This window comes from Ambystoma mexicanum, chromosome 5q, assembly GCF_040938575.1.
Source record: "Ambystoma mexicanum isolate Mex_15411 chromosome 5q, UKY_AmexF1_1, whole genome shotgun sequence".
Taxonomy (NCBI): Eukaryota; Metazoa; Chordata; class Amphibia; order Caudata; family Ambystomatidae; genus Ambystoma; species Ambystoma mexicanum.
This window is the reverse complement of record NC_090933.1, coordinates 495,307,138-495,333,240: the sequence shown is the minus strand read 5'-3', so window position 1 is coordinate 495,333,240 and position 26,103 is coordinate 495,307,138.

Genomic DNA, 26,103 nt, shown 5'->3' with positions numbered 1-26,103 from the left:
TGCTTCCGGACTCATTGCTTGTCTGACGATTCAATCTGCCTACTCCCCTGGGTACTGAATCAACTTGCCTTGTCTATTCTGTGTACAGACTAGTAACACTTCTTTACACCATCTTGATTGTTGCTATACCATCACTACAGTCTGTTGTAAGATCTACCACACCCAGTGTATTACCTGAGAGCGTTGGAACTTGAGACTGTCCACAACCCGCTGTGAGGCCGTTAGGCATCCTCGCGCTCCCAGGATAGTATTTGGACTAGAGACTGCCTCTCTTTGATAAGGCGTCCTCGTGCCGTCGGGGTAGGGATATGATACACTGGGTGTCATCTGGCCACATTAATATTTCCCAACTCAAGAAGTGGTAAGTTCTGTTCCTTGTGTTCCCCTTTCTGGCTCCTCATCCTTTTCTTGCCTCATCTAATTTCTTTGTCTTGTAGATTGTCCATTACAATCCAGCCATATACCTTTGGAAGACCCAGAGCTGTTAGAAAGGGTATATTATCTCTGGTCAGTGTTATGATCTTGCTCCAATTGTTGTTTCCCTGAATTATTGAGTTGATTCTCCAAGTAACCTGCACTTTTTCCCTCTGCAGTGCCTGGTCTTCGTGTGCTGTTCCTTATCTTTTGACTAAATGATCCCTCTGTAATTTACCTTGTCTGTATAGGTGGTTAAATTGGTAGAAAGAACTCGATGGCTACACTAATGGTACAAGTTCAAGTTCTACCTTGGATTCTGACACTGCCCAATAGAAGTGCATGCTGCACCGGGGATTCATCAGCATGCCTGAAGACCCTCCTCATCCAATGTGACAGCCCAGAATGTGGATGTCACATAGGTTGAATCTTAATAAATCATCATTTCCTTTCCCTTGCTGCACTCTAAGGACAATATTAACATTACTAGCTCTGCTGATTGTGCTGAGTAATGTGATGGCAGTCTTGTGCTTGTCACTACCTCACTAGTCCTGTCTTCTCTCAGACTCATTACTGCTGTTCCAGTATTTTATTTATTTTATTTTTATTTATTTATTTATATTGTGCACCGAACCCTGAGGCATCTGGGCGCTTAAACTTAAGAATGCGATTACAATAGTATGTGTTCCCCTATATGTTTGGTCAATTGTTGATGATACATCAATGTAGAGCACGTCTTCCCCCTCAAGTGCGTCCTCTTGTACTTTGCGAGTGTCACTGATTTTTTCCAGCTTTGCTGTGCAGTCATGTGCTTAGTCACCCTCCCCTAAAATGTCAGCGATAAATATCCCTCACTATCTTAAAAGCTCGGTTGGATAGTAACACCTCATACCCCGATGCTCTTTGTGTTGTCAGTGTGCTCATTGGTCTCTCCAGTATTGCAAAGAGAGCATGCTCCACTTAAAGAGTGGTGCTGCATCCCATGGTAATACTCACTGATTTGTCCACTGCAAATGTGGCTGCAGCCAATGCTCGCTCGCATGGATAGTGCCCTCTCATTTAATGAGTCTAACTTCCCACTGTAATAGGCTAGTGGCTTGTGCCATAGGCTAGACGTCTGTGTCAGTACTGCTGTCATTGCCACTCCATCGGAGTTGGAAAATAGTAAGAATTCCTTTTTATAGTCTGGGATCCCTAACACTGCAGCTGTGCATATTGCTTCCTTCAGCTTGTTGAATGCTTCAGTCATTTCTGTTGTCCATCATATTATTTTCTACCATTTCTGTGCTTCTTTTAATGCAGTTAGTAAGGGTCTGGTATATGTGCTGTAGTCGAATACCCATGCCCTGCAATAATTGCATAGTCCCAAGAACTGCTGCATCCCTCTGACTGTTGTGGGTTTTACTGTTTTAAGTATTGTCTCCGCCCCTCACTGGCGTCACTCATTGGCCATTTTGGGAAATCCTCTGCCCAATGTACAGTACCTCTGTCTGGCAATATTTCATTTTGGCCTTGTCCACCTTGTATCCCTTGTCTGTTAATACTGTCAGCATGTGTACTGAGTCATTTCTGCACTGTTCATCTGTCTTGCTACAGATCAGTATCTCATCTATGTACTGTATGACCGTGCTCTCCATCTGTACGTTTCCTAGGTCCATCTGAAGGACTCTATTGAATATGGATGGTGATTCACAATACCCTTGAGGAAGTCTTGTATGTTTCCACTTCTTATTTCTATATAGAAATGAAGTCAAGTCTTGTGGGTCTGCGTGTAGTGGTATAGAGAAGAAAGCATTCTTCAAATCTATGAGTGAAACAGGCAACCTCCATTTGGATGCTGCACAACATTGTCACTAGATTCGGAAATAAAGGATTACCTGCTTCTACAACAGTGGTCTTCAAACTATTTTGGCTTGCCCCCACCTCTGAGAAAAATTTGGGCAGGCCGCCCCCACCCCCAAAATGCCAAATGGATAGTATGTACAAATCGTTATGAACTACTGGGTGCCGTCACTGCACCCTACTCCCAGTGTAGTCCCTGGGCTCCCCCATCTGCTGCCATCACAGTCGCTGGGCTCTCCCCAATCCATCACAGACCCTGGGCTCTCCCCACCCTGCTCCCACCACTATCCCAGTGCTCCCGCTCATCCTGCTCCCACCACAATCCCTGGACTCCCCCACCCCATTCCCAAAACAGTCAGAGGAGCTGGTTAATTTTTTAAGTGGAGGGGCATAAATATTTCCCACATAAATGCCATAGCGACTGAGCGCAGTGAGGGAGCCCGAAACAATCAAGGGTGGTTTGGGGTTTTAACCCTGTGAATCTTTTTTAAATAATGGGTTAAAATTTTGCATTTTAGAGCATACCTTAAAAAAAATGGGTAAAAAGCCAAACCGTTTGCAATTGGCACTGGGGGGCCAAGGAGGAAAACATGGTATTTTTGACTGGACATCTATGATAGATATCCAGTAAGAAAAATACCATTGCTGTCCCCTGGGCTCCACAGTGCCTCAGAAGGAGAGCTTATTTTGGCAGGTGGGTAGGGGGATTGTTCAAAAAAGGCCTTTGTTGTGCAACCCTCCTTCCTACCGCTACCCCCCACTCACAAAAATTACCTCAATGGACCAAAACAAACACCCACACCCACACGCACACACACACACACATTCACACAGCAATCACTCTATCATTCATACAAGCACCCATCACCATAGACTCATTCATAACATAAGCATACACACATCCATACACAATATTTAAACGCAAAATGCAAAATAAATGAACACAAACATACCTTCTGCGGGGCCTGCGTGTGGGTGCTGAAATGCTCGAGGTTGCTCTGTCAGTATGTGCAAGGAGGTGCAGGAGCTCCCCCTCGCACATACAGACATGCAGTGCCCCAGCCAGCATTTTAATGAGCTTTGCAAGCCTGGTGAAGCAAAATGCCCCAGCCTTGCATGGCTCAGTGACAATGTGCGACTGGGGAACTGAACTGTCAAAGGGGAACATTGTTTCCTTTTGACAGTTCAGCCAGCCCAGGAGCACTCCCTCAGCTGGAAAAAGCAGCTGAGAAAGTGCTCAGTGTTTCACTGGGCTGAGTCTTTGGTTCCTCCATAATGGGCGAGGGGGCCACTGGGTGGACACCCCATCGCCCATTATGGATGATCCGCCAGGCTCGGACTGGCCTATAGGGCAATAGGGCAATGCCCGTACCAAAAATAGAAAATGCAAGTGTAGGCTAGTTAAAATGGGCCACTTTTCTGGCCAATGTGGGCCAGTTTGATGAGTTACTTCACTATGCAGCTAATAGTTTTGACCATTGTTGCTGAATAAATATTCTTTAAAAATCACAATATGCTTATATTTTAACAAAAGACACCCCCTTGCATACTATTCAAACAGTCAGTGACTAAAGTAATGAATATCCATCTGTAACTGCGGGCCTCTTTTTCATTGGTGCCAATCCGACCATCTGAGCCGGCTCTCCCCATTTCCTCCATTTAATTTAAAAGAAAATACAAGAGATGGATTTTTTACATTTCATGCTGGGTTCTCGCGCCCCCCTTGGATGTGGACGCACCCCATAGTTTGAAGACCTCCGTTATATAATATGATTAAGAGGGTGCAAATCCTGTATAAAACACTACAACGCCCCGTCGCCTTGCACTTTTCAACCCAGACCCACAAAGCCTCTAAAAAAGGAAACATAAGACCATGAACAATAGCTAGAGTGTATTGTAGTAGATGTCAACAGTACACAGAGCCCTCCTATGCTGAGGATCAAGGCAGAGAGGGGAGCCAGCTACCGTAGTACCGCCCTTGACTCCGGAGACAAGAAAGACCCAGCAGTTCCTCACAGCCAGTGAATCGGAGGGTGAACCGATAAAGAAACAGAACTGTGTTGAGCGAAGGTTGCAAACGGCAACATGATGTGAATCAAAGAACTGTTTCAAGCAGGAGGGAAAGATCAGCTGCAGAGTGGTCTGGCACCACATGGATGCTCATTCAAAAAACCTCTGGCTTGTCCCTTTCCCATTATGTTTGATGAAACTACTGATATCAGAAGGACCTAGTAGAGCCTCACAGAGAAGGTCGAAGTGGTCATATAAGGGTTGAGTAAAACCGCTTGTGCAGTTGAAAGTCTTCGACCCGTGAATAAAAGGGAACTAAGGGAAGTAAAACGTGTATGGTCAAAAGCAGAGAGAACTCTGTAATTAGCAATGTGAACCCAACTGAGGGATGCCGGCAGAATGGGGTGAAGTATAGTAACCCCACGAATATTGTATTTACAAAGAGTGATCCCGATTGAGGGATGTCCGCAGTCGATTATTTCAAAAAGACATTGGGCCTTATTACGACCCTGGCGGTACGGGGTAAACGGTGCCGTAAAAGGTGCCGGCGCCGTTTACCCCGTACCGCCTCATTAAAAGGTCCCCTCCCGGGACCCAGGAAGCAACATCTGGTCAAACCAGGCATGCTTAACGGGTCCCACAAGGGGAAGAGGGAGCAAACAACGGGCCAACTCGTAATGGCCCATTGTTTGCTCCCTCTGCCATTCCCATTCAGCCCTATAAGGGCTGAATGGGAATGGGGAAGGACCGGGTCGCGGTCCTTGAAGGGAGGAATTACCGGGCCTTCCGAACTCGGAATGGCCCAGTTACTCCTCATTCTGAGCACCCGGACCCAGACGTGATTTTCGGCGGCAGCCATGCCGCCAATAGCGCCATGGCTACCGCCGAACTCGTAATGAGGGCCATTAAGATTTAAGAATGCAAAAGATGAAGTCTCTTGAATTAAAGCCGTGGTATTCATATTCAAGAGGGGTCTGAGCCCGGCTGAGGGAGATCTGAAAGGCGAAGAGCAGTCACCCCGTGTGAAAATATTGACAAAGGAACTTTTTGTTTGTTTATTGTTTTGGTACAGCTGAACTTCTATGGCAAGAGACTTTTTGTAGAAACGAGACTTAACCACCGAAGGTCCCGATACCTAAGAACGGAACTGTAGCCTTGTGCAAAGGACACCTTAAAGTGTGCTGTGCTCAGGAGTCCTGCCTTGTCCCATGCTAAAAATGTGGGGAATGGAGACCCTGGCTACCCTATCCTGACTTATCATTTGTGACACTTCTTTCTTTTATTGTGAAACACCAACCCACACTATTTATTTATTTAGCTGTAAAGTTTTGGCAATAGCATTTTTTTAGGATAGACCCTTTTATTTGTCACATGCCACTAGGACTGCCTTATTATTATTTTGATGGTCGTAGCTTGCTCTCATCTTAGATTTAGGTTTAGATTAGGCGTTTTTCCAACCCTTTATGCAATTTAATAAACACCCTTGAACAGTGATCATTTGTGTCGGTCTTTACTGTTGCCACCATGAGCACCTTGCATTACACAGGTGTGTTGCATGGTGTTTCTGATGGCAGTAGGTGTTATGCTCACCTGGTATCCACATGGATGCCACCCAGCCCTGGTTGGATGATTTGCACTCTCGAACCCTCTCCCGGTCCCTTGGTAAGGACTCTGGTTAAAGATGGGTCTGCAATACAGGAGAGCTGGATTCAATACCAGGTTGTCTTTATGTTTTCCCACCTCCCTCCCTTGGCCTCAACTCCTTCCTCCCCCTTGAGCCCTCTCCTCACCGTAATATTGTAAAATGTGGATTCTACGTCCTGCTCCTCGTGGCAGGGGAGCATAGATGTGGGGGGCGAGCAGCGACCAAGTTACTTCACTGGCTCAAGCCCCCCCTGTGGGAATCCAGGCCTGCTGTGACTCTGTAGGTTTGCTGCTTTACAGTCTTTATATGCAGTTCTTATGTTCCTCTTAGTTCGAATAACAATATCTTGCTTCTTTCCTTTTAGGTATGGAAAGGTATTTTGGTGTTGTCATGCAGTTTGAAGATGGGCATGGGCCGGTAGGCGAAAGCGCGGTGTGCGCAATGCGGTCCGGTGAGTAATGTGCGATGCGCGGTGCTGTTTTGCCTTTTATATTGCTAACTTGTGTCTTTTCCCTCCTTGCAGGTTGCGATGTTCTTCGCCGAGCGCCGGAATGTTCCAGCAATGATATTGACCAGGAGATGACTACCCAGGTAAGAATTGTGTGGCTTTCTTCATTCGGGAGGAAACGTAAGTAAACGCTTCGCAATGCTGTCTTTCTTTCGCCTCTTTCCAGGTTATGGTATTCCAGGATGCATGCGGTTTCAGATGATGGAGTTCGTACCTTCAGGTGAGTGGAACTGAAGTCGTCAATTTATTTTATTTTATTTTTTATTTTATTACATTTGTTATACGCCCAGACCCGGGGGTATCATGGCGTGATGGATTGAAGACAGGATACTGTTCCAGGTAAGTTTCGTAGTGTTCTTTCTCTCTCTGCAGGTCCTTGGTTTCAGGTAAACTGGCATCAAAGAACTGGACACGGTGAGCGTTACGCTGCCCACAGCAGAATAACGCAAAGCATGTTCTGCTGTTTGGGTGAGGTTTAAATAGTCTCAAGTAAAGTAGTCCAGGTAAAATAGTCCCAGGTCTGCCACACCCAAAGTAGTCGAGGTAAAGTAGTCCCAGGCCTGCCACACCCAAAAGATTAGACCGCATAATTCAGTTCCTTGTAACTGAGCTATGTGTGTGCCTCCATGTTGGCTGAACACCCCCCAAGTTAAATAGTACCAAGTAAGTAGTCCCATTCTAATGTTGATCTTCATGATGGTTATGAGCCTGGCGCCAAAGGCGCCAGGACTGACTCCAAGAGAGTCTTGGATGAGGTTTTAAGGCCCCTTTGACCTGGCCCTAAATGGAAGGCTGACTTGCTGGTGAGGGCCAGAGGCAAGGGTCATGACAGCACTCCCCCCCAAGGCCCCTCTCACGGTGGCACTTCTGCCTGGTCCTGGTTTGGCTGGGTAATTCTGATGGAACTTTTTAATTAAGCGAGGTGCATGGAAGTATTCACTAGGTTCCCATGATCTGTCTTGAGGGCCGTATCCCTTCCAATCAACTAAGTAGTATAGTTTGGACCTGGTGTATTTGGAGTCTAGGATATCCTTTACTTCAAACTCTGGTTCTCCGTCAACTAATATTGGTTTTGGTGGTGTTGTATCCCTAGTACCAGGTTGTACCATTTTCAGGAGTGATACGTGAAACACAGGATGAATCTGCATAGTGGGAGGTAGGGCTAATTTAACTGCCACTGGATTTATTATGGATTCAAAAGAATAAGGTCCCAGATATCGGGGACGAAAGGTCTGAGTCCCTTTTATGTGTAGATATTTTGATGCTAAGCAGACCTTGTCTCCAATTTGACAGTCGGGGGCTTTACTACGATGTTGGTCAGCGAATTTCTTTGTCTGTTCTTGGCTTGGAGTAAATGTTCTGCTGCTTCTTTGAAGGCCTGGGAAATAGTCGTATGTATGGTTTTAACCGCTGTCATTTCCAAAGGGGTTGGGAGATCCAATTCTGAAGTACGTGGATGTCTACCATATATAGTGTAGAAAGGTGTTTGTCCAGTGCTGGTGTATAATGAATTATTATAGGCATATTCAGCTATCCATAACAAGTCCTTCCAATTTCTTTCCACTTGATGTAACATGCAAAGTAAGTATTGCTCGAAGGTTTGTTTTTTCTTTCTGTTTGGCCATCTGTTTGAGGATGGTGACTTGTGGATAGTTGAATGTCAATTTGGGCCATTGAACAGCATTTCCTCCAGAAGTTGGATACGAACTGACTACCTTGATCTGAGATCAAGACCGATGGAAAGCCATGTAGCTGTACAATTTCCTCCAGGAATACTTTTGCTAAATTGGATGCATTTGGAAGACCCTTAAAAGGAATAAAGTGTGCCATTTTAGAGAACAAGTCTACAACTACTAAGATGGTGTTGAATCCTTGACTGGGAGGTAGATCTGTAATGAAATCAAGGGACAGTGTGTGCCATGGTGCGGGAGGAATTTCCAATGGTTGGAGAAGACCAGCTGGTTTCTGCTTTTGGGACTTGTTTTGTGCACACACACCACAAGATTGGATAAATTGTATGATGTCTTTACGCCATGTGGGCCAACAATAGTTTCGTTTTATTTTAGCTAGAGTTTTGGCAATTCCAGCGTGACCTTCAATCAGGGAGGCGTGATAACCCAAAATAACCTGCTCTTGTAAACCTTTCTTGGCAAGTATAGACGGTTCCTAAAATATGGTAACTGGTCTTTAATGGTGTAATATTCTCCTTGAGTATACCACTTTTGTGAGAAAGTGGGATCCATTAAGAGTTGGATCTTGTTTTGGAGTTCACCCTGTGTCAATGTTGTCGTAAGACCCAGGAGTTTGTCTTCAGGAATGATGGCTACTGGATCTGGAGTTATGTATACCTTTTCATCAACACCCATGCAGGACAAGGCGACAGCCTTTCCGTTTCGGATTCCTTGCCGGTAGGTGATCACATAGTTATATTCAGCGAAGAAAAGAGCCCACTGCAGTTGACGGGATGATTGAGCCTTTGTGTTTTTAGGTATTGCAGGTTTCGATGATCAGTTATGACCGTGACAGTATGTCTAGCACCAAGGAGATAGTGTCGCAATGCCTTGAAAGCTGATTTTATAGCCAAGAGTTCTTTGTCTGTGATAGCATAGTTGAGTTCGGGAGGTGAGAATTTTCATGACCAGAAGGCCACAAGGTGTAACTGGCCAGTTCCTGGGCCCCTTTGTGAGAGAACAGCTCCCATAGCCATGCTAGAGGCATCTGTTTCAACTATATAAGGGAGGTCTGGGCGAGGATGCAGTAGAACTGGAGCAGAAGTGATTATTTTTCTTAAGTTCTTGAAAGGCCTTCTCTGCTTTTCGGTCCAATGGAACTTTTTATTGTTTTTTCTCAATAGTGATGTAACTGGATGCACTATTTGGGAAAAATCTGGGATGAATCGGCGGTAAAAGTTTGCAAAGCCCAACATACTCTGTATTCCTTTAAATAAAGTTGGTGACGGCCAGTTAAGAATGGCATCTACCTTGTGCCTATCCATTCTGATACCTTGTGGTGTGAGGATAAAACCGAGGAACTCCACTTCGGTGACATGAAAAGAGCATTTTTCAAGTTTAGCATACAGTTTATGTTGGCAGAGTTTAGGAAGGACGGAGCGGACATGCCTGACATGGTCTTCTTTTGTAGCAGAATACACTAAGGTGTCATCAATGTAAACAAGGGCGCAAACGTCGATTAACTCCTGCAAAACATCATTCATAAAGTACTGGAATGCAGCAGGAGCGTTGCAAAGTCCAAAAGGCATTACCTGGTATTAATACAAGCCATATTTGGTTCGAAAGGCGGTTTTCCATTCATCTCCTTTCTTCACTCGAACAAGATGGTACGTCCCCCTAAGGTCCAGTTTGGTATAGATTTGGGCGTCTTTCACTTGATCCAATAATTCTGGAATAAGGGGCAGTGGATAACGTTTTTTTACTGTGATCTGGTTTAATGTGCGATAGTCGATGCAAGTCCTCAAATCTCCTTCCTTCTTTGGTACGAAGAATAAGGGACTGGCTGCCGGTGATTTAGATGGCCAGATAAATCCATTTGCCAGGTACTGATCAAGATAAGATTTCAAATGGAGGTTTTCTGGTTCAGTAAGTGCATAGATTCGACCAAAAGGAATTTGCACACCAGGTATGAGGTCGATCTGACAATCATAGGGCCTGTGCTGTGGTAGAGTATTGGCTTGTTCTATCTGGAACACGTCTTGAAAATCATGGTATTCATTTGATAGAGTACTAGTCACACCTAGTAAAATCACCACCGTACTGGGAGTAGCAGATGTACATAAGTCTGTTTTCCCCTTTTCTTGCTAATAACAGGTGCGAGCACAATCATCGGAAAAGGCCAACTTCTTGGCACACCAATCAATTAGAGGGTTGTGAGCTACCAACCATGGCATCCCTAAGATTATTCGAAACGGAGGAGCTTTGATGAGATCGAATGCAATAGATTCTCGGTGTCCATCCTGGCACAGTAGGGTTAGTGCTGCTGTGCATTGGGTTACTGGTCCGGAAGCTATTTCTGTTCCATAAACAGTAGTAACTTTTTCAGTAGGCGATTTAGAGTATAAGGGAAGCCCCATCTCTGCTGCCAGATCTTGGTCTACATAATTCCCAACTGCTCCGCTGTCTATGTATGCTTCGACAGCATGCATCCGAGACGGTTGTTGGTGATTGATCAAAATTACTGGTAATGCAAAGTGTGAGGTCTGTGGCTCATCCTTCTCGCTCGACAAGTGGACCTCTATGCTTGCCGGGCTTGGTAGTTTTCCGACTCCTTGTTATTATCTTCCTTCTCTGTGGCTCCAAAAGTTCTCCTTGGTGGTTTCACTGGACATTCTTTGAGGAAGTGGCCTGATTTTCCGCAGTATAAGCATAATTGCTGTTGCCTTCTCTTGTCTCTTTCAGTTTTAGTTAAAGGGGGCCGTACACCTCCGATTTGCATGGGTTCTACCGTGTTTTCCAATGTACGTGGAACATTATCCTTTGACCGGACATACACAGCTCGAGTGTCTAACCTTATATGGTCCGCTTTTCAGTCTTGTAATTTGTGATCTAATTGCACCACAAGGTTGATGAATTCTCCACAGTCTTTAGGTGGGTTAACCACTTGAGCAAGGACATCCTTTAGTTCTCCTCGTAGACCCCGATGAAATAGTGTGGTCCTTTTTTCCTCAGGCCACCCAGCTTCAACGACTAGTCTGTTAAATGTTGCTATATATGTAAGCAAGTCTTGACTTCCTTGACGGAGTGACAAAAGTTTGTTGTCTAATGCTTGGCCTTGGGTATGACGAGCAAAGAGTTTTTCCATTTCCATCTGGAAACCCCCAAAGTCATGTAACAACGGGTTATCCTGGCTTACCAATGGTACCGACCAATCCGCAGCACTGCCATTCAGATATGACAAGACAAAAGCAACCCGTGCTTGGTCGTTAGGAAAAGCCCCAGGTCTACAAAGGAAATGAAGACGACACTGGTTAATGAACGTTGCATACTTCTTGGGGTCCCCTTTAAATCGTTCAGGTGGAGCTAAAGGAACTGCCTCAGGAAGGGTTACTTGTACTGGATTGGTGGAAGAAGTTGGTACAGGTGCTGGCGGAATGTTACCAGGCAATGGGGTCTGTCCTGCCTGTGATTGAAGCAATTGTCTACTTATTTCGTCGGTACAATCCTTAGTAACAATCAAATCCCTCCTAAGAGCGTTGGTTTCTTGCCTGGCTGAATGTACTTCAGCGGGTAATTGTCCCAACAACTGACCTAACTGGTCAGTCTCTGAAGTCTCCATGACGCCCAGGTGGATAATATTATTGAGACTTTGCGTTCTGTTACGCTCACCTGGTATCCACGGGGACGCCACCCAGCCCTGGTTGGATGATTTGCACTCTCGAGCACTCTCCCGGTCCCTTGGTAAGGCCTCTGGTTAAAGATGGGTCTGCAATATAGGAGAGCTGGATTCAATACCAGATTGTCTTTATGTTTTCCCACCCTTTCTCGGCCTCAACTCCTTCCTCCCCCTTGGGCCCTCTCCTCACCTTAATATTTTAAAAGGTGGATTATCCGTCCTGCTCCTCGTGGCAGGGGCGCGTAGATGTGGGGGGCGAGCAGCGACCAAGTTACTTCACTGGTGCAAGCCCCCCCTGTGGGAATCCAAGCCTGCTGCGACTCCGTAGGTTTGCTGCTTTACAGTCTTTATATGCAGTTCTTATGTTCCTCTTAGTTCGAATAATAATGTCTTGCTTCTTTCCTTTTAGGTATGGAGAGGTATTTTGGTGTTGTCATGCAGTTTGAAGATGAGCATGGGGCAGTAGGCAAAAACGCGGTGTGCGCGATGCTGTCCGCTGAGTAATGTGCGATGCACGGCGCTGTTTCGCCTTTTATATTGCTAACCTGTGTCTTTTCTCTCCTTGCAGGTTGCAATGTTCTTCGCCGAGCGACGTAATGTTTCAGCAATGATACTGACCAGGAGATGACTACCGATGTAAGAATTGTATGGCTTTCTTCATTCGGGAGGAAACGTGAGTAAACGCTTACTAATGCTGTCTTTCTTTCTCCTCTTTCTAGGTTATGGTATTCCAGGATGCATGCAGTGTCGAATGATGGAGTTCGTACCTTCAGGTGAGTGGAACTGAAACTGAAGTCGGCGATGGATTGAAGACAGGATACTGTTCCAGGTAAGTTTTGTAGTGTTCTTTCTCTCTCTGCAGGTCCTTGGTTTCAGGTAAGCTGGCATTAAAGAACTGGACACGGTGAGCGTTACGCTGCCCACAGCAGAATAATGCAAAGCATGTTCTGCTGTCTGGATGCAGTTTAAATAGTCTCAGGTAAAGTAGTCCAGGTAAAATAGTCCCAGGTCTGCCACACCCAACGTAGTCCAGTAAAGTAGTCCCAGGCCTGCCACACCCAAAAGACATAGCTCAGTTCCTTGTAACTGAGCTATGTGTGTGCCTCCATGTTGGCTGACCCCCCCAAGTTAAATAGTCCCAAGTAAATAGTCCCATTCTAATGTTGGTCTTCATGATGGTTATGAGCCTGGCGCCAAAGGCACCAGGACTGACTTCAAGAGAGTCTTGGATGAGGTTTTAAGGCCTTTGACCTGGCCCTAACTGGAAGGCTGACTTGCCTGTGAGGGCCAGGGACAAGGGTCATGACAGTAGATTGGCTTACTTCACTAGTGCTACAATGGTTTCTCAGATCCCTTCGCCTGCCTCTCTTGAGTGGGTACTGTTTTACTCACAGTATAATCCCCTCTGGCTTCATCTTGATCTTCACTGCTCCCACACCCTTCAGAATCCCCAAATCATAGAGATTAGAGGTCTATAAGATGCTGGGTACATTGGCCAAATCCTCCCCAGAAAGGTTGGCAGTGCCTTTAGTGCCATCGCCATTCTATGTGGTACCTCTCTGTAATGTATCCTCACCCAATATGAGATACTCATTTCGAACACCATCTCATGGTCTGATCTGTTGTCCCTGAACAACTCTTTGTCTGTCACTGTGGGAGCTATGGTGATCACTGCTCGCCATGGTTGCCCTGTGTCATCTGTCCAATGCACTGCTATCCACTCATCTCCCACTACTACTGACTCTAATTCTAGTGGGACCATTGTCCCTTCCTCTTCATCGAATGGTATCTCTGGTCTGAACAGCTACTCATTTGGAATGTGCCATATCTTCCCCTGAATCCCTGAGTGCCATGCTATTGCACTCTCAGTCCCATATTCTAACATCCCCTTGTCCACAGGCACCTCCCCTCTGTATCCTTTGTCCACAATAAGCTTGAATGACCTCCCTTATGTTGAAAAGGTGTATCCCTGGTGTGGAGCACACTATCCCCTTGTCCGTGACTGAAATGTTCATGTTAAGTCTGCTCATAATGTCTCTGCCCATAATGTTTACAGGTGTCTAAAGGGAGTAAAGTAGGTGCAAGGATAGATAATGTTCTCCTAGAGAAAGTGTAATATTGTCTGTGAAAGGAACCCCAAAGAATCTTTGAGCATTCATGGCATCACCCGACAACCAATATTTCCCCTCCCGGATGCAGGATTTAGTCACCCCTGTGTCAACAAGAAAGGAAAACGTTTTGTCGCCTATCGTCCCCCCTATGCCTGGCTCCTCTGCAGGGTTGGGTGTAATCGACCAATTGGAACACATCAAGTCTGTCTGTGGTCTGTCCTATTGAAGGTATAAGGACATCCCGTTCACCCGAAAATGAGTTATTCACCCCACCATGGTGACCCTCCCCCGGGTTCCTAATGGGGGGCGCTGCAATGGAGTCTGTACGTACCATTGTCCCATCATTTGATTGTGCGTTTTTCTGTGTCTGCTTGCATCTGTGGTGCCTGTGTCATGGGCTGGTATGGCTGCGGGTATGCGTTCGGTGCCTGTCCTTGCTGTTGTATTTGGTCCTGTCTACAATACTCTTCATGTTCACCTTGGTATGCTGGCTGGTATTGCATCCCCCCATTCTGTGGCATCCCCCTGCTTCTGCACACTCTTGAAATGTGCCCTATCTGTCTGCTCACCCAACACTGTGGTGGCTCCCTCCCCTGCCCTTGGAAACCCCCATAAAATCCCTCTGAGCCCTACTGCATCTCCTGCCCGTATCCTCGAAACCCCAGTGGAAATTCCCCTTGGTTGTGATGTATCTTTGGTCCGTACCCCTGTCCGCTAAGAGGCCCCCCTCTTCCTCGAAACCCGTTCTGCACATTCCCCTGTCCCATGAATCCTCCCCCCCGGAGGTGCTTACTGCAGCTGTGGTATCCTTTGTCCTCCCAAGCTTGTCCGTACTTCCCCTTCCATGGCGTATTTAGATAGCTTCCTCTGCACTCATTTCGCTTCCTCGTGCTTCTTCTTCTTGCGTTTTTTCCTTGTGTTTTTTTGCAGTAGCTAACAGTGGTGCACTATCGTGAGCTGTGTTTTTGCCCACGGTTTTGCCTCTGTGCCTACTAATTTCTTAAACTGCTTCTGTACAGGTTCTGGTAACCCTTGGCACAATATGTGATAGAATAACGCTACTGTTTTGACCCACGGTTCTCGTGTTTCAAGGCGCCGAAGCTCTTGAATTGTCTGAATATACTTTAAGGGGTCTTCATCTGCCCCCATTTTGGGTGCTATAATCGCACTAATGTCTAATGTATCTGGGTATTGTGTCCTTGGAGCTTGCCATATGGCTGCTTGGCAGTTTGCGAATGGCAAACCATCATGCACGGTGTCCTGGGTGGTTACTCCTGGGTACACCGCCCTTCTCCATACGTCATCATCGGCCTCCCCAAGAATTGCCACTAGCAGCACCTTTGCGTCTCCCACTGCTAATTTCTAGCCCGCCATCATTCTTTCCATTTCATATATCCATTTCCCCGCACCCGTGGTTAACAAAATTAGCCTACACTTGTTTTCTTTTTCTTTGTCCTTTGATGGTATATATTGAGGTTGCCCCCTCCCTTTTTCAATAGGGGAAACTGTGTGAACCCTATCTCCCCATTCGCTCCTTGTGTCTGTCTGATTTGTCTGCTTGCATCTTTAATGTCAGTGTACGCCTTTACTGGCTCTGCTTTCTGTCACACTAGGAGATCCCTAAACCTTTTTACATATGGAATCAGGTAATCTAGGTTGCATAAGGCATCCCTCGGCTGCTGTACCTGATCGTTTTTGTCTCCCTTAGATCCCCTGTGCTTTTCCCACATCCCATGTCACACTTCTGTCTGCACTTTTTCCTGTCGACTTATGTTTGTGTTGCCCGCTTTCCTCGTCCCCACTTCCCCTTGCGTCTTGGTCTGAGTCCGTGTCCATATCACTGCAAAAAATCTCTGTGAATCTCAGCCTCCCGGAGACTGTGTCTGTGCCCCTCCTTACTGTTTGCCTGCACCTCGCCGCACGCTCCCTTTCCACTGTCTGTCTGCCTGAGCCCTCTCTACCTCTCCTCCTTGGTATATGGTGGAGGTTGAAATACTGGATTTGCATACCCTTCTGCTGCCTTTAGCTCCCATAGTGAGTAAAGCCCTTGCTCATCATCTGTGCCCTCTGCTTTTTCGCTCGCAGGCCAGGGTGGGGGAACGGAGGGCGGGGACACAGGCCCCGGTATCTCCTGTTGTCTTACCGTCCATTGATGTCTCGCTGCTTCCCCTTGCCCTCCTGGAACACCCACCAGAGTTCTAATATCGCCATACGATTGGCTAATTTCTTTCCCTTATAATAATATTAATAATAATAATTAACAACCTTAAAAGTTTTGTGTGTTTCAATAGTGGTTGCTGCACATCTTTGGAGAAATGTCTGCATTGTGGCCATGATTTAGTCAATTTATCCTCAGTGCTTTTTTTGTCCATTCCGCGCTATAATTAAAAATCTTGTACTTATAAGGTCGAAGGGTCTTAGACAAGTGTTTTAGGGGCATGTCACCCCCGCAACTCCCTTGATACATTGTGTTTATTCTTACTTGACCTCAAGTCGAGGTTTTTGATACTCTGCTGTTGGGAAAAAACACAATACAATGGCAATTCTTTCAACTTTCTTTGAACCTCTCTGGGCCCAAAGCAACCTGTCAGGCATGCTCCGTGCATCACCCTTCCACAATTCTCTGCCTCCTCAGGGACACCCACCAATCTTGCACATGCACGTCCGCACACCGCCACTAGACAACCTCCTCTGTCAATCTAAAGTTTCTGAACACTGTGTCCACAACACCTTGTGCTTTCCAAGTCCTATGCACAAACCTAATTGGTGATGTCACCAACTCTCTGAACAATATAGTGCTGAAGATCACTTACAGAGCGTGTAATGCTAAAGTCTCACTTACACAAACATTTATAAAGAAGAACCCACATGAACCCACAGCTGTCTTCCTGCCTCATAACAGGGCATACCAATATTCTTTGTCTTCGATCTGAACCTACAGCATCGCCTTGTAGATAAAATGTCTCTACAAGACTTAACCATACGAATCACCTTCCGCAATCTAGGCTAACTCCCTTTGCTAAACCTTATGGGGATGCGGTCATCTATGTCCCGAGCTAAAACGCATAACCCACAGGAAATCCAATATTCATGTAATGACCACCTGGGTTGGGGCCACATACGGGGCCACATCCTGTACTACATCCAACTCTAGTAGGCCCTGCACACAACACCTGATTAGGCCCAGGTATAGCCTCTTAGGGAAAGGCTGGACTGTTCTGCGACGCTATAGGCGTAAGCTGAAACTCTACTCTCCAACCAACATGGCTGCCTGATTGTCCCAAGCCTTCCTGTACCCGTAGTGGTCTAGTCAGACAGTGAGTGGCCCAGCACTATATAAACCACACCCTGGGTCCACTTCCTGCTTCGCGTTTGTTCTGGCAGCAACTCAGCAACAGCAGAACGCTTACCACAACCCAGCTTGTCCCTCATTATAGAGCCTGCACTCCCACTCCAGCTGTCCCTCATTTTGAGCCCGAGCTCCTGCTCCAGCTGTCCCTCTCACCTGCTGCCCAGCAATGCTTTCTCTCTGGGCTCTCTTCAGCATCCCGAACCTCCACACCCGCAACTGAAGAAGAAAAGAGTAAACGGACAGCAGGAAAGTGTTGGATCACATGGCAGACGTTCTCATCCGGCAAAACTTACCTTGTGGATTATCTGGACACTAAGAAGAACCCACACCTGCATCAGGATGCTAACAAGGACCCACACGTGCAGGAGAAAAAAAGCGCTAAACCAGCAAAACAACGCAGCCCCCATACAAACATTTTACATTGGCATGAAGCAGCGCTATTGAACACTTTTGCACAAGCAGTGCTAAAACCACATAAAGAATCACGTTTGGAGGGGACTTTTCTTACCTTTTATGACATGCTGTCACAGCAGGACTGGACAGGCACCACCCAGTGAAGTAACTGGACATTGGCATCAATCCATTCCACCTTCAAGACAACACCCGAAGGTGAGTCCAGCCATTCCCCAGGAGAGACACCATTCAGTGTATAGAGAGGAAAGGGGTCCAGCATGCTCCCACAATGATAGTGATTACTCCCTTTTCTTTCAGAAACTGCGCTGCGCTTGGGGAGTTCTTAGCATGCTACCCACCACACCAAAACCAGTGTCTTCTCAAAATTCCAACCCCTCCACCTCCAAACACAACAGTGGTTTCCCATTTTCCGCAGTACGTGTTTGGGCAAAGAGTGGTGCGGAAAAGTCAACTACACCAGCGGTCCAAACGCTCCCGCAAGGCTTCAGGTAAGCGTTAAAATTCACACAACTTCTGCCATCCACGCCCTTAAGTCAATAGTCTAGGTTATTCACCAGAACCTTTTACCTCAAGACCGAATGTGGCCCAACCACAGAAATGACACCTACCTCCGCTCTTTTCCCTACTAAACTTGACAATACTCAACACTACTATGCAATACTTGACAATACTCCAATGATACTCATCAAAACTTGATACTACCATCGCACCATCCGTTACTTTAACTCTCCCCTCAGTTGTTGTGTGGCTGTGTCAATACTTACACTCCATGATCTGTTGACGCTGTTCGGCTGCCGGGTATCCCAAAGCTGCTACCCCACCTTTCTGGTCTGCTGGACTCCTCAAGGGCCGCAGGCAGGATATTTGCAAGCTGGCTCCTGACTTCCTTTGCATGGGGGGTGCACTTACCCCGTCTTCTCGAAACTCGCGAGGTGTCCCGCAGCCCTCGTGGCACTGCAGCGGGATAAGAGGTTGCATAGCCTTACCAACCTCTGCTACCAACTTGTTGGAGAGAAACCCAGTATGCCAGAGGTCTAGGGATGGCTAGGAGCTTACTCGGCCGACTCCCAAGGGCCCAACAACCATTTCCCCAGAATAAATGGAGGACCCAGCCAAGGGAAAGTTAGAACTGTTGTTTATTACAAAAGCCATCAGGGACCATACATGACAATCACGATTCTCCAGTAATTCTTGATTTTACAAGACGCACTTCACAGTTTTGATACCAAATGGCACCATCACCTCGGCCCTCCCCCAAAAACCTATCCCGTTTTATGGTTAGGTGCTTGGAGTAGTATACCCCATAGATTACCTATAGGCATCTTGGTTCATTGGCCTTCTCATGCCTGGTGGCTAGTCTACCCCTTCCCCATAAAACTATCTATTAAATTGTTGCAGGGTCGCAGAATTACAATTGGCCCTTGTCCTCTGCAATCCACCCTTGTATTTCTCTCTCCTAATTGGCTGGAAATGGTCTCCACAGTACTGGGACCCAGTTTGGTTCTGAGCCCACTGTGTACCTCTTCAAGGTGATGTGAAGTGACATGTGTCCCAAATGTATCTGGTAATAACACCATCTTTGCCTATGAGAGTGTGCTCCATGTTGCAACATTTGTTTCACTTCTCACCTGGGTTGCTGAGAATGGCTCATCTTCCCACCACGGGGGAATGCCCATTGTTTAGTTTGGCTGTATCACGTGGTTGTGGACCACAAAAAAGAGCTCTTTGGGTATACATTTATGAGGATTTATTCTGTTTTCCTGCAGCTGGACCCTTGTCATTTGTAGCTTGGAATGTGCTTGTTTATCTCTGACCTTGGCTGTGAGCTCGGTGCTTCCCTCGTTTTGGTGTTCTTCAGCTTAAGGCCTTCTGTGATTTTCATTAGACTTATAATATAATTTCTACATACTTATATTGTGCTATGTGTCCTATAGGTTAATTGTATGTGGTCCTAGCATGCTCCATATCTACGCCTGTAGTCCCATAGAGTTAGTTGCCATAAGCATCTGCAAGCTTGCTCTGGATCTCTTGTTGCCTTGCGTTTGGCATTGCTGCATTTGGCTAATGAGAAAAATAATAAAAGGTTTGACAATATGTATATGTGTCTGTCCTCTATCTACAGAACTGTGTAAGCATGTTCTTTGTGAATACATGTGAGTGTTTATGTAAGATGTGCATGGTTGCGAGTGTTCTTCGTGGCTAATGCAGCTATGCTGTGTTGTCACTAGTGATGTCAGCACAGTGTCTTCTTGGCATTGGTCAATGCAGTCCATTATGGTGTCTGGATCCATAATTACCATTGAGTCACCTGTAACCATGAGGACATGCACTGGAGAAGGTTGGAATGGCTTTCTGAGAGAATACCTCTCTGCATACGTGCCAGTCAGTGGTGCACTTGGGGGTGGTCCGAGATAATGAGTGAACTCGGGCGTCCTTGACTCTTTGGGCCGTCATATTCATGGGGGTGAGGAGGGGCATTCCTGGGACCCTCTCTTCAGAACAACCTAAAGGCCAGTCAGGAACTGATGAAGCGCTGGCACAACATGAAGGCCACAGTGACAGTCTATTCTCCAGGACAGTGGGAGTGTATTATGGAGCCTGTCAAACCCAGTACCCTTCAGGACAAGTGGACTGGGTCTTACTGTGTGCTGGAAAAAGTCAGTGAGGTGAAAGGACCTAAACAGATGTGCAGGGTCTTTCATGTCAACCAGCTAAAATCCCATTATAGCTGGGATGACTTGGTCATAGCATTAGTGACTGATGGAGAGACTGAGGATGAGATCGATCCCCTCCCAGACCTCCAGCACTCTGAAGCCACAGATGGGTCAGTTGAAGGTGTCAACCTTGCAACGGACCTGTCAGAACATCAACTGACAGACTGTTGCCATTTACTGGGATAGTTTGCTGGTCTGTTTTCTCTGACTCCAGGTCACGCCGATTGGTGCACCCATGATATGGACACTGGAGACAGTAAGCTAGCTGGAGTAAGCTGGATGTCCAATAAGGTCAGGGACACCATCAAGAAGGAACTTTCCAAGATGCTGTCCCTAGGGTGATAGAAACATCCCAAAGCTCCTGGGTTAGCCCATTGGTAAGGCTACCTAAAAAGACCAGTGGTGTGAAGATTGAAGTTTGCTTTGGTTTGGACTTCAGGAGGGTCAATTCTGTCATAAGGGGGAATACTCACCCCATTCCTCGGGCAGATGAACTCATTGACAAGCTCGGCGCTGCCAAGTACATGAGTACCTTTGACCTCACGGCAGGGTACTAGCAGGTTGACTTGACAGATTGAGTGAGAAAGAGGTTGGCATTCTCAACCCTGGAAGGAGATTATCAGTTTACTGTGATGCCCTTCGGATTGAAGAATGCCCCTGACACCTTTCACTCAATGGTTAACCAGGTTTTAACTGGTCTGAAAACTTCAGTGTCGCCATGGATTGAAACAAGTGCTTCAGGTGCTGCAGAATGCAGGTCTGACTATCAAGGCCATGAAGTGCCTGAAAGCACAGGGCACAGTGACTTACCTATGCCACTGGTTCGGTGGAGGTAAGAAACAACCTCTAGAAGCAAAGGTACAGTGTGTGAAGGATTGGGACATGCCCACCACACAGACGCAGGTGAGAGCCTTTCTAGGTCTCACCGGGTACTACCGGTCATTCATTAAGGGGTATGGGACCATTTGCATGCCCTGAATGATGTAACTTCTAAGAAGATGCCTTAGATTGTAACTTGGACCCCCGCCTTTCAAACCTCCTTTCAGGATTTAAAGGATGAATTGTGCAGGGCCCCAGTTCTGAAAGTGCCAGACTATGGTCAGGAGTTCATTATCAAGACATACGGCAGTGATTTTGGGATTGGAGTAGTGTTAGCGCAGCGCCTTGATGTCCCGGGCTGTGTAAGCGCTTTAAAAAATGCAAATAAATAAAATAAAAATGCAAATAAATAAAGGGGTAGAGCAAACTGCCACGTACATTAGCAGGTGATTGACAAAAAAGGAAAATAATGTAGCCATTGTTGAAAAAGAGGCTTACACGATCATGTGGGTCGTAAAGAAGCTGAAACCTTACAACTTTGGGCCACAATTTACGATCCAGACAGACCACCAGCCTCTTCAATGGTTAATGGCCATTTAAGACGAGCCCCTAAGTGTTACACTCACCTGATATCCCCAGGGGCGTCTGGAAGGCTCGGAGATCTGGAACCCTGGATGCGTAGTTGCCCAGTGCTGAATAATGAATCTGCAATTACAGAAGGGACGATTTGTGATAACTGTCTCTAATGGGTGAATCTCCCACCTCCCTCTGACTGATTCCCTTCCCACTGGGTTCTTTTCTCACCTTAGGTATTTGTAGGGTGAGCTATCTGTCCTGCATTTCTTGTGCAGGGGCGCTTGACGTTTGTTGGCGAGCTGCCCGAGTTGCTTCAGGAGGCCAGCTGTGACCCCGAATCTGCTGGTAGGCAGGTGTCATGATGCCTACCCCCGGGGAACCACACCAGGTCCAGCAACCCCAGAAGCAGGCATCAAGCTATTTTGAGCAAGCCGAAAAACCCCTGCTAGGGGCTGTTTGGGTGCGGTTCTGGCGCCTATGCCGCCAGGCTCATATGGAGAGTCAGTCCTGGCGCCATAGGCGCCAGGCTCATGGATTAGAACTTACCTGATGCAGACCATGCTGCAAGCTCCAAGCCAGATGAGGCTTGGAAGGAACTATTTTAACTAGGGACTATTTTTTACTCGGGTGGGGCTGGGGAGGAATACTTACCTGGGACTACTTTGAAGGCTATTTAAACCACGCCCGAAGAGTAGCACATGCTTTGCGTTATCCTGCATCCAGCAGCGTAATGCTCACCGTGTCTGCAAGCCAGCATCCAGTCTTCTGCCACGCCCGCCTCGAGTCTGCAGCTCCTAGAAAAAGGGAGGAACAGAAGGAGAAGTGTTTAGAATAAGAGCAAAACCTTCGATCCTTACCTGAAAAACCGGATCACCGTGCCTTCGAGCTGGAAGAAAGAAGCATTTTACGCACGCCGCCTCACCTGCTGCAGCGCCGCGCTGAACTCACCGGCCTTCGCAGCATCCTCACGATCCACTGCATCCTTCTGCACGTTCCCGCCACACTCTGGCACCTAAGGGGAACACAAGAACAGCAAATGTGAGCCAAGGGAATAAACAGAGGCAATAGTAACTACCCCCATAGACTTACCTGATTACCGCCGGGGGTACTATTCCTCTTCACGGGTCCGCGCAGTCTCCATTGCATCCTCGCCATACCCCGGCCCCTAAGGGGAACAAAAGGACAACAAGGTGAGACGAAGGGACAAACAAGGGGAACTCTTCTCACCACAATAGACTTACCTAATTTTACCGCCGGAGGCATTATTCCCCGAAGTTCATATTTTCTCTCCACATCTGAATAAGGGAGCAAGTCACAGGTTACATTCTGGCCTTATTTTATTGAACTGTGTAGGATAAGCCAAATCCTTACCTGAACTTCGTCAACTACCACGAGGAACTCTTCGCTGGGGTCAAGCTGTAAACTGCAAGGAATCGGACAAGAGTGAAAGTCAGACATGTGAACTCTTATGAACTACATACTTTTTGGAGTCAATATTGTTCTGGAACTCACCAATTCCTTCGAGCCAGTGAAGAAACTGGTTATCAACGCGCCCCTGTGCTCAATGCAGGATGGAGAGCTCATCTTTTCAAACCATCAGGTGACACTATAAGAGGGGACATCACAGGCTATCTGTGGGGAGAACAGCGGGGATTTACGCTCAACCCCACGGGTGGTTAATTCCCTTTCTCCATTTACAGAAGAATATTCCTACGGGCCAAGGAAACGAAGCTAGGTGGGTCAGTCCAGTCCGTCATCTCGGCCCTACGCGTCACATTGGTGGAGACCGCAGCTGTCCAGTTCAGATCGATGCCTCTGTGGGAGCCAGGTGAGCGTAACAGAATGCGAAGCCTACCCACAAATTCCCACCCAGGCGTTATGGATACCTCAGAGACTGACCAATTGGCCCAATTACTAGGGGAACTGAGGGCTGAAGTGCATTCCGCCCGTCAAGAAACCAATGCTCTTAGGAGAGAACTGATTTTGTCAAAGGAGCGAACTGATGATCTTGCTAGGCAACTATTGCAAAGCCAGACTGGACAAGCACCCCTACCTGGTTCCGGGGGAAATCCAGCTCCTGTGTTATCGAGTAACCCTGTGCAAATAAACCTACCAGGAAATATTCCATTAGCCCCACCCGAACGCTTTGCCGGAGATCCCAAAAGGTTTGCCGTGTTTATGAACCAATGGCACTTGCACTTTTTATGCAGACCTGGAGCCTTCCCAAACGATCAAGCCAAGGTAGCCTTTGTATTGTCATATCTCAGCGGCAGTGCAGCTGATTGGTCAATTCCATTAGTTGCTCAAGATGACTCAATTCTTCAGGATTTTCAGGGCTTTCAAACTAGCATGGAACTTTTGTCCCTATGACAGGGTAACCAGGACCTTCTATCCTACATCGCTACCTTTAATAGGTTAATAGTGGAAACTGGATGGCCTGAGGTAAAACGAATCACGTTATTTCATTGAGGGCTTAGAGGAGAACTCAAGGATGTTGGCTCAAGTCGTGAACCCACCTCAAGACTGCGCTGGATATATAGACTTAGTGGTCCAGTTAGATCACAGACTTCAGAACAGAAAGGCTGATCTAGCCAAGTTTGAGAATAGGGTGTTGGTCAAAACCCACGCTAACCTCAAAGGAGCAGATGCTTCAGAACCCATGCAAATCGGAGGTGTTAAAGGACCCTTATCCCAGAAGGAAAGAGAAAGGAGACCGCAAATGCAATTGTGTCTATATTGTGGAACTTCTGGACATTTTCTACAGGATTGCCCCGTAAAACTACCCAGGAAGGTGGTCGGAGCTGCTGATAAAAGCCATATGGAGTCAGACTCGGGAAACGACCATGCCCGACAAGCGCAGCGGTCCGCTTGCCGAGCTTGAAGAAGGATACTCAGACCTCGCATTTCATCATACCAGTGGTCCTCGTAGATCCAGGGCAGCCATCGCGTATGCATGCAGTAAGGGCATACATTGATAGCGGGGCCATAGGAAACTATGAGGACTATGAATTGGCTTCCAGGATGAATCTACCTCTCTGCCGAAAAACCACCTCAGATTTCATCACCACAGTCGATGGAACTGAAATTGCCTCTGGGCCTGTAACTCATTCCACCGCAGAGATGACACTATTGGGTCAGGATGGGCATCGAGAGACTATTGTGTTTGATCTAATCAAAGCCCCACAGTTCCAAATAATACTGGGGATACATTGGTTGGAAACACATAATCCTTGTATTGATTGGCGAGAGAAGAGAATAACCTTCCCGGATTGTGCACAAACCTGGTACCCAAAGAAAAATCAGAACGCAGGCCTGGCCACAGTAACCACAGCAGTCATGCAACTACCTCCAGAATACCAAGAATTCCAGGATGTCTTCCAAAAGAAACAGGCAAGCACCTTACCTCCTCACAGATCGTATGATTGTCAAATAGATCTCATACCCAGTGCACAACCCCCTTGTAGCAGGATCTATGCCCTTACGGAACCTGAGAACCTTCACCTACGACAATTCTTAGAGCAGTACCTTGCCAATGGCTTTATTCGCCCATCCAAGTCCCCTGCATCTTCAGCTTTGTTCTTCGTGCCCAAAAAGGAAGGTGACCTCAGAACGTGCATAGACTACCGCGCATTGAACCAGATAACTGTTAAGAACTGATACCCGTTGCCTCTGATCCCTGAACTACTAGACCAAGTGAAGGACGCTTGTATATACACTAAATTAGATCTCCGGGGGGCATACCATCTGGTACGTGTAAAAGAGGGTGACGAATGGAAGACTGCTTTCCGCACTAAGTATGGGTTATTCGAATACCAGGTGATGCCTTTCGGGTTGTGCAATGCACCAGCAGCCTTCAAATACTTCATGAACGATGTCCTTCGTGAACTCATTGACGTTTGTGTTGTCATGTATATCGATGATATTCTAGTATACTCCTCTTCAGAATCTGACCATGTGAAGCACGTCCGAGCAGTCCTTGAGAAATTGCGCCAGCACAAACTATATGCAAAACTAGAAAAATGCGTTTTTCATGCCACAGAAGTTGAATTCCTTGGGTTTATCCTGACCCCAAAGGGAGTCCGAATGGACTCACAAAAGGTGGACGCAATCCTTAAGTGGCCATCACCAAGTTCAGTTAAAGGTGTACAGAGCATGCTCGGCTTTGCCAATTTCTACCGCAGATTCATCCCAGATTTTTCACATGTCGTACATCCCATCACAGCACTCTTGCGAAAAAATAAACGCTTTATGTGGACTGAAGAAGCTGAAAATGCCTTCCAAGAGCTGAAAGTGAAATTCACGCCTGCACCTGTGTTAAAGCACCAGCGCCCTGAACTTTCATACATAGTGGA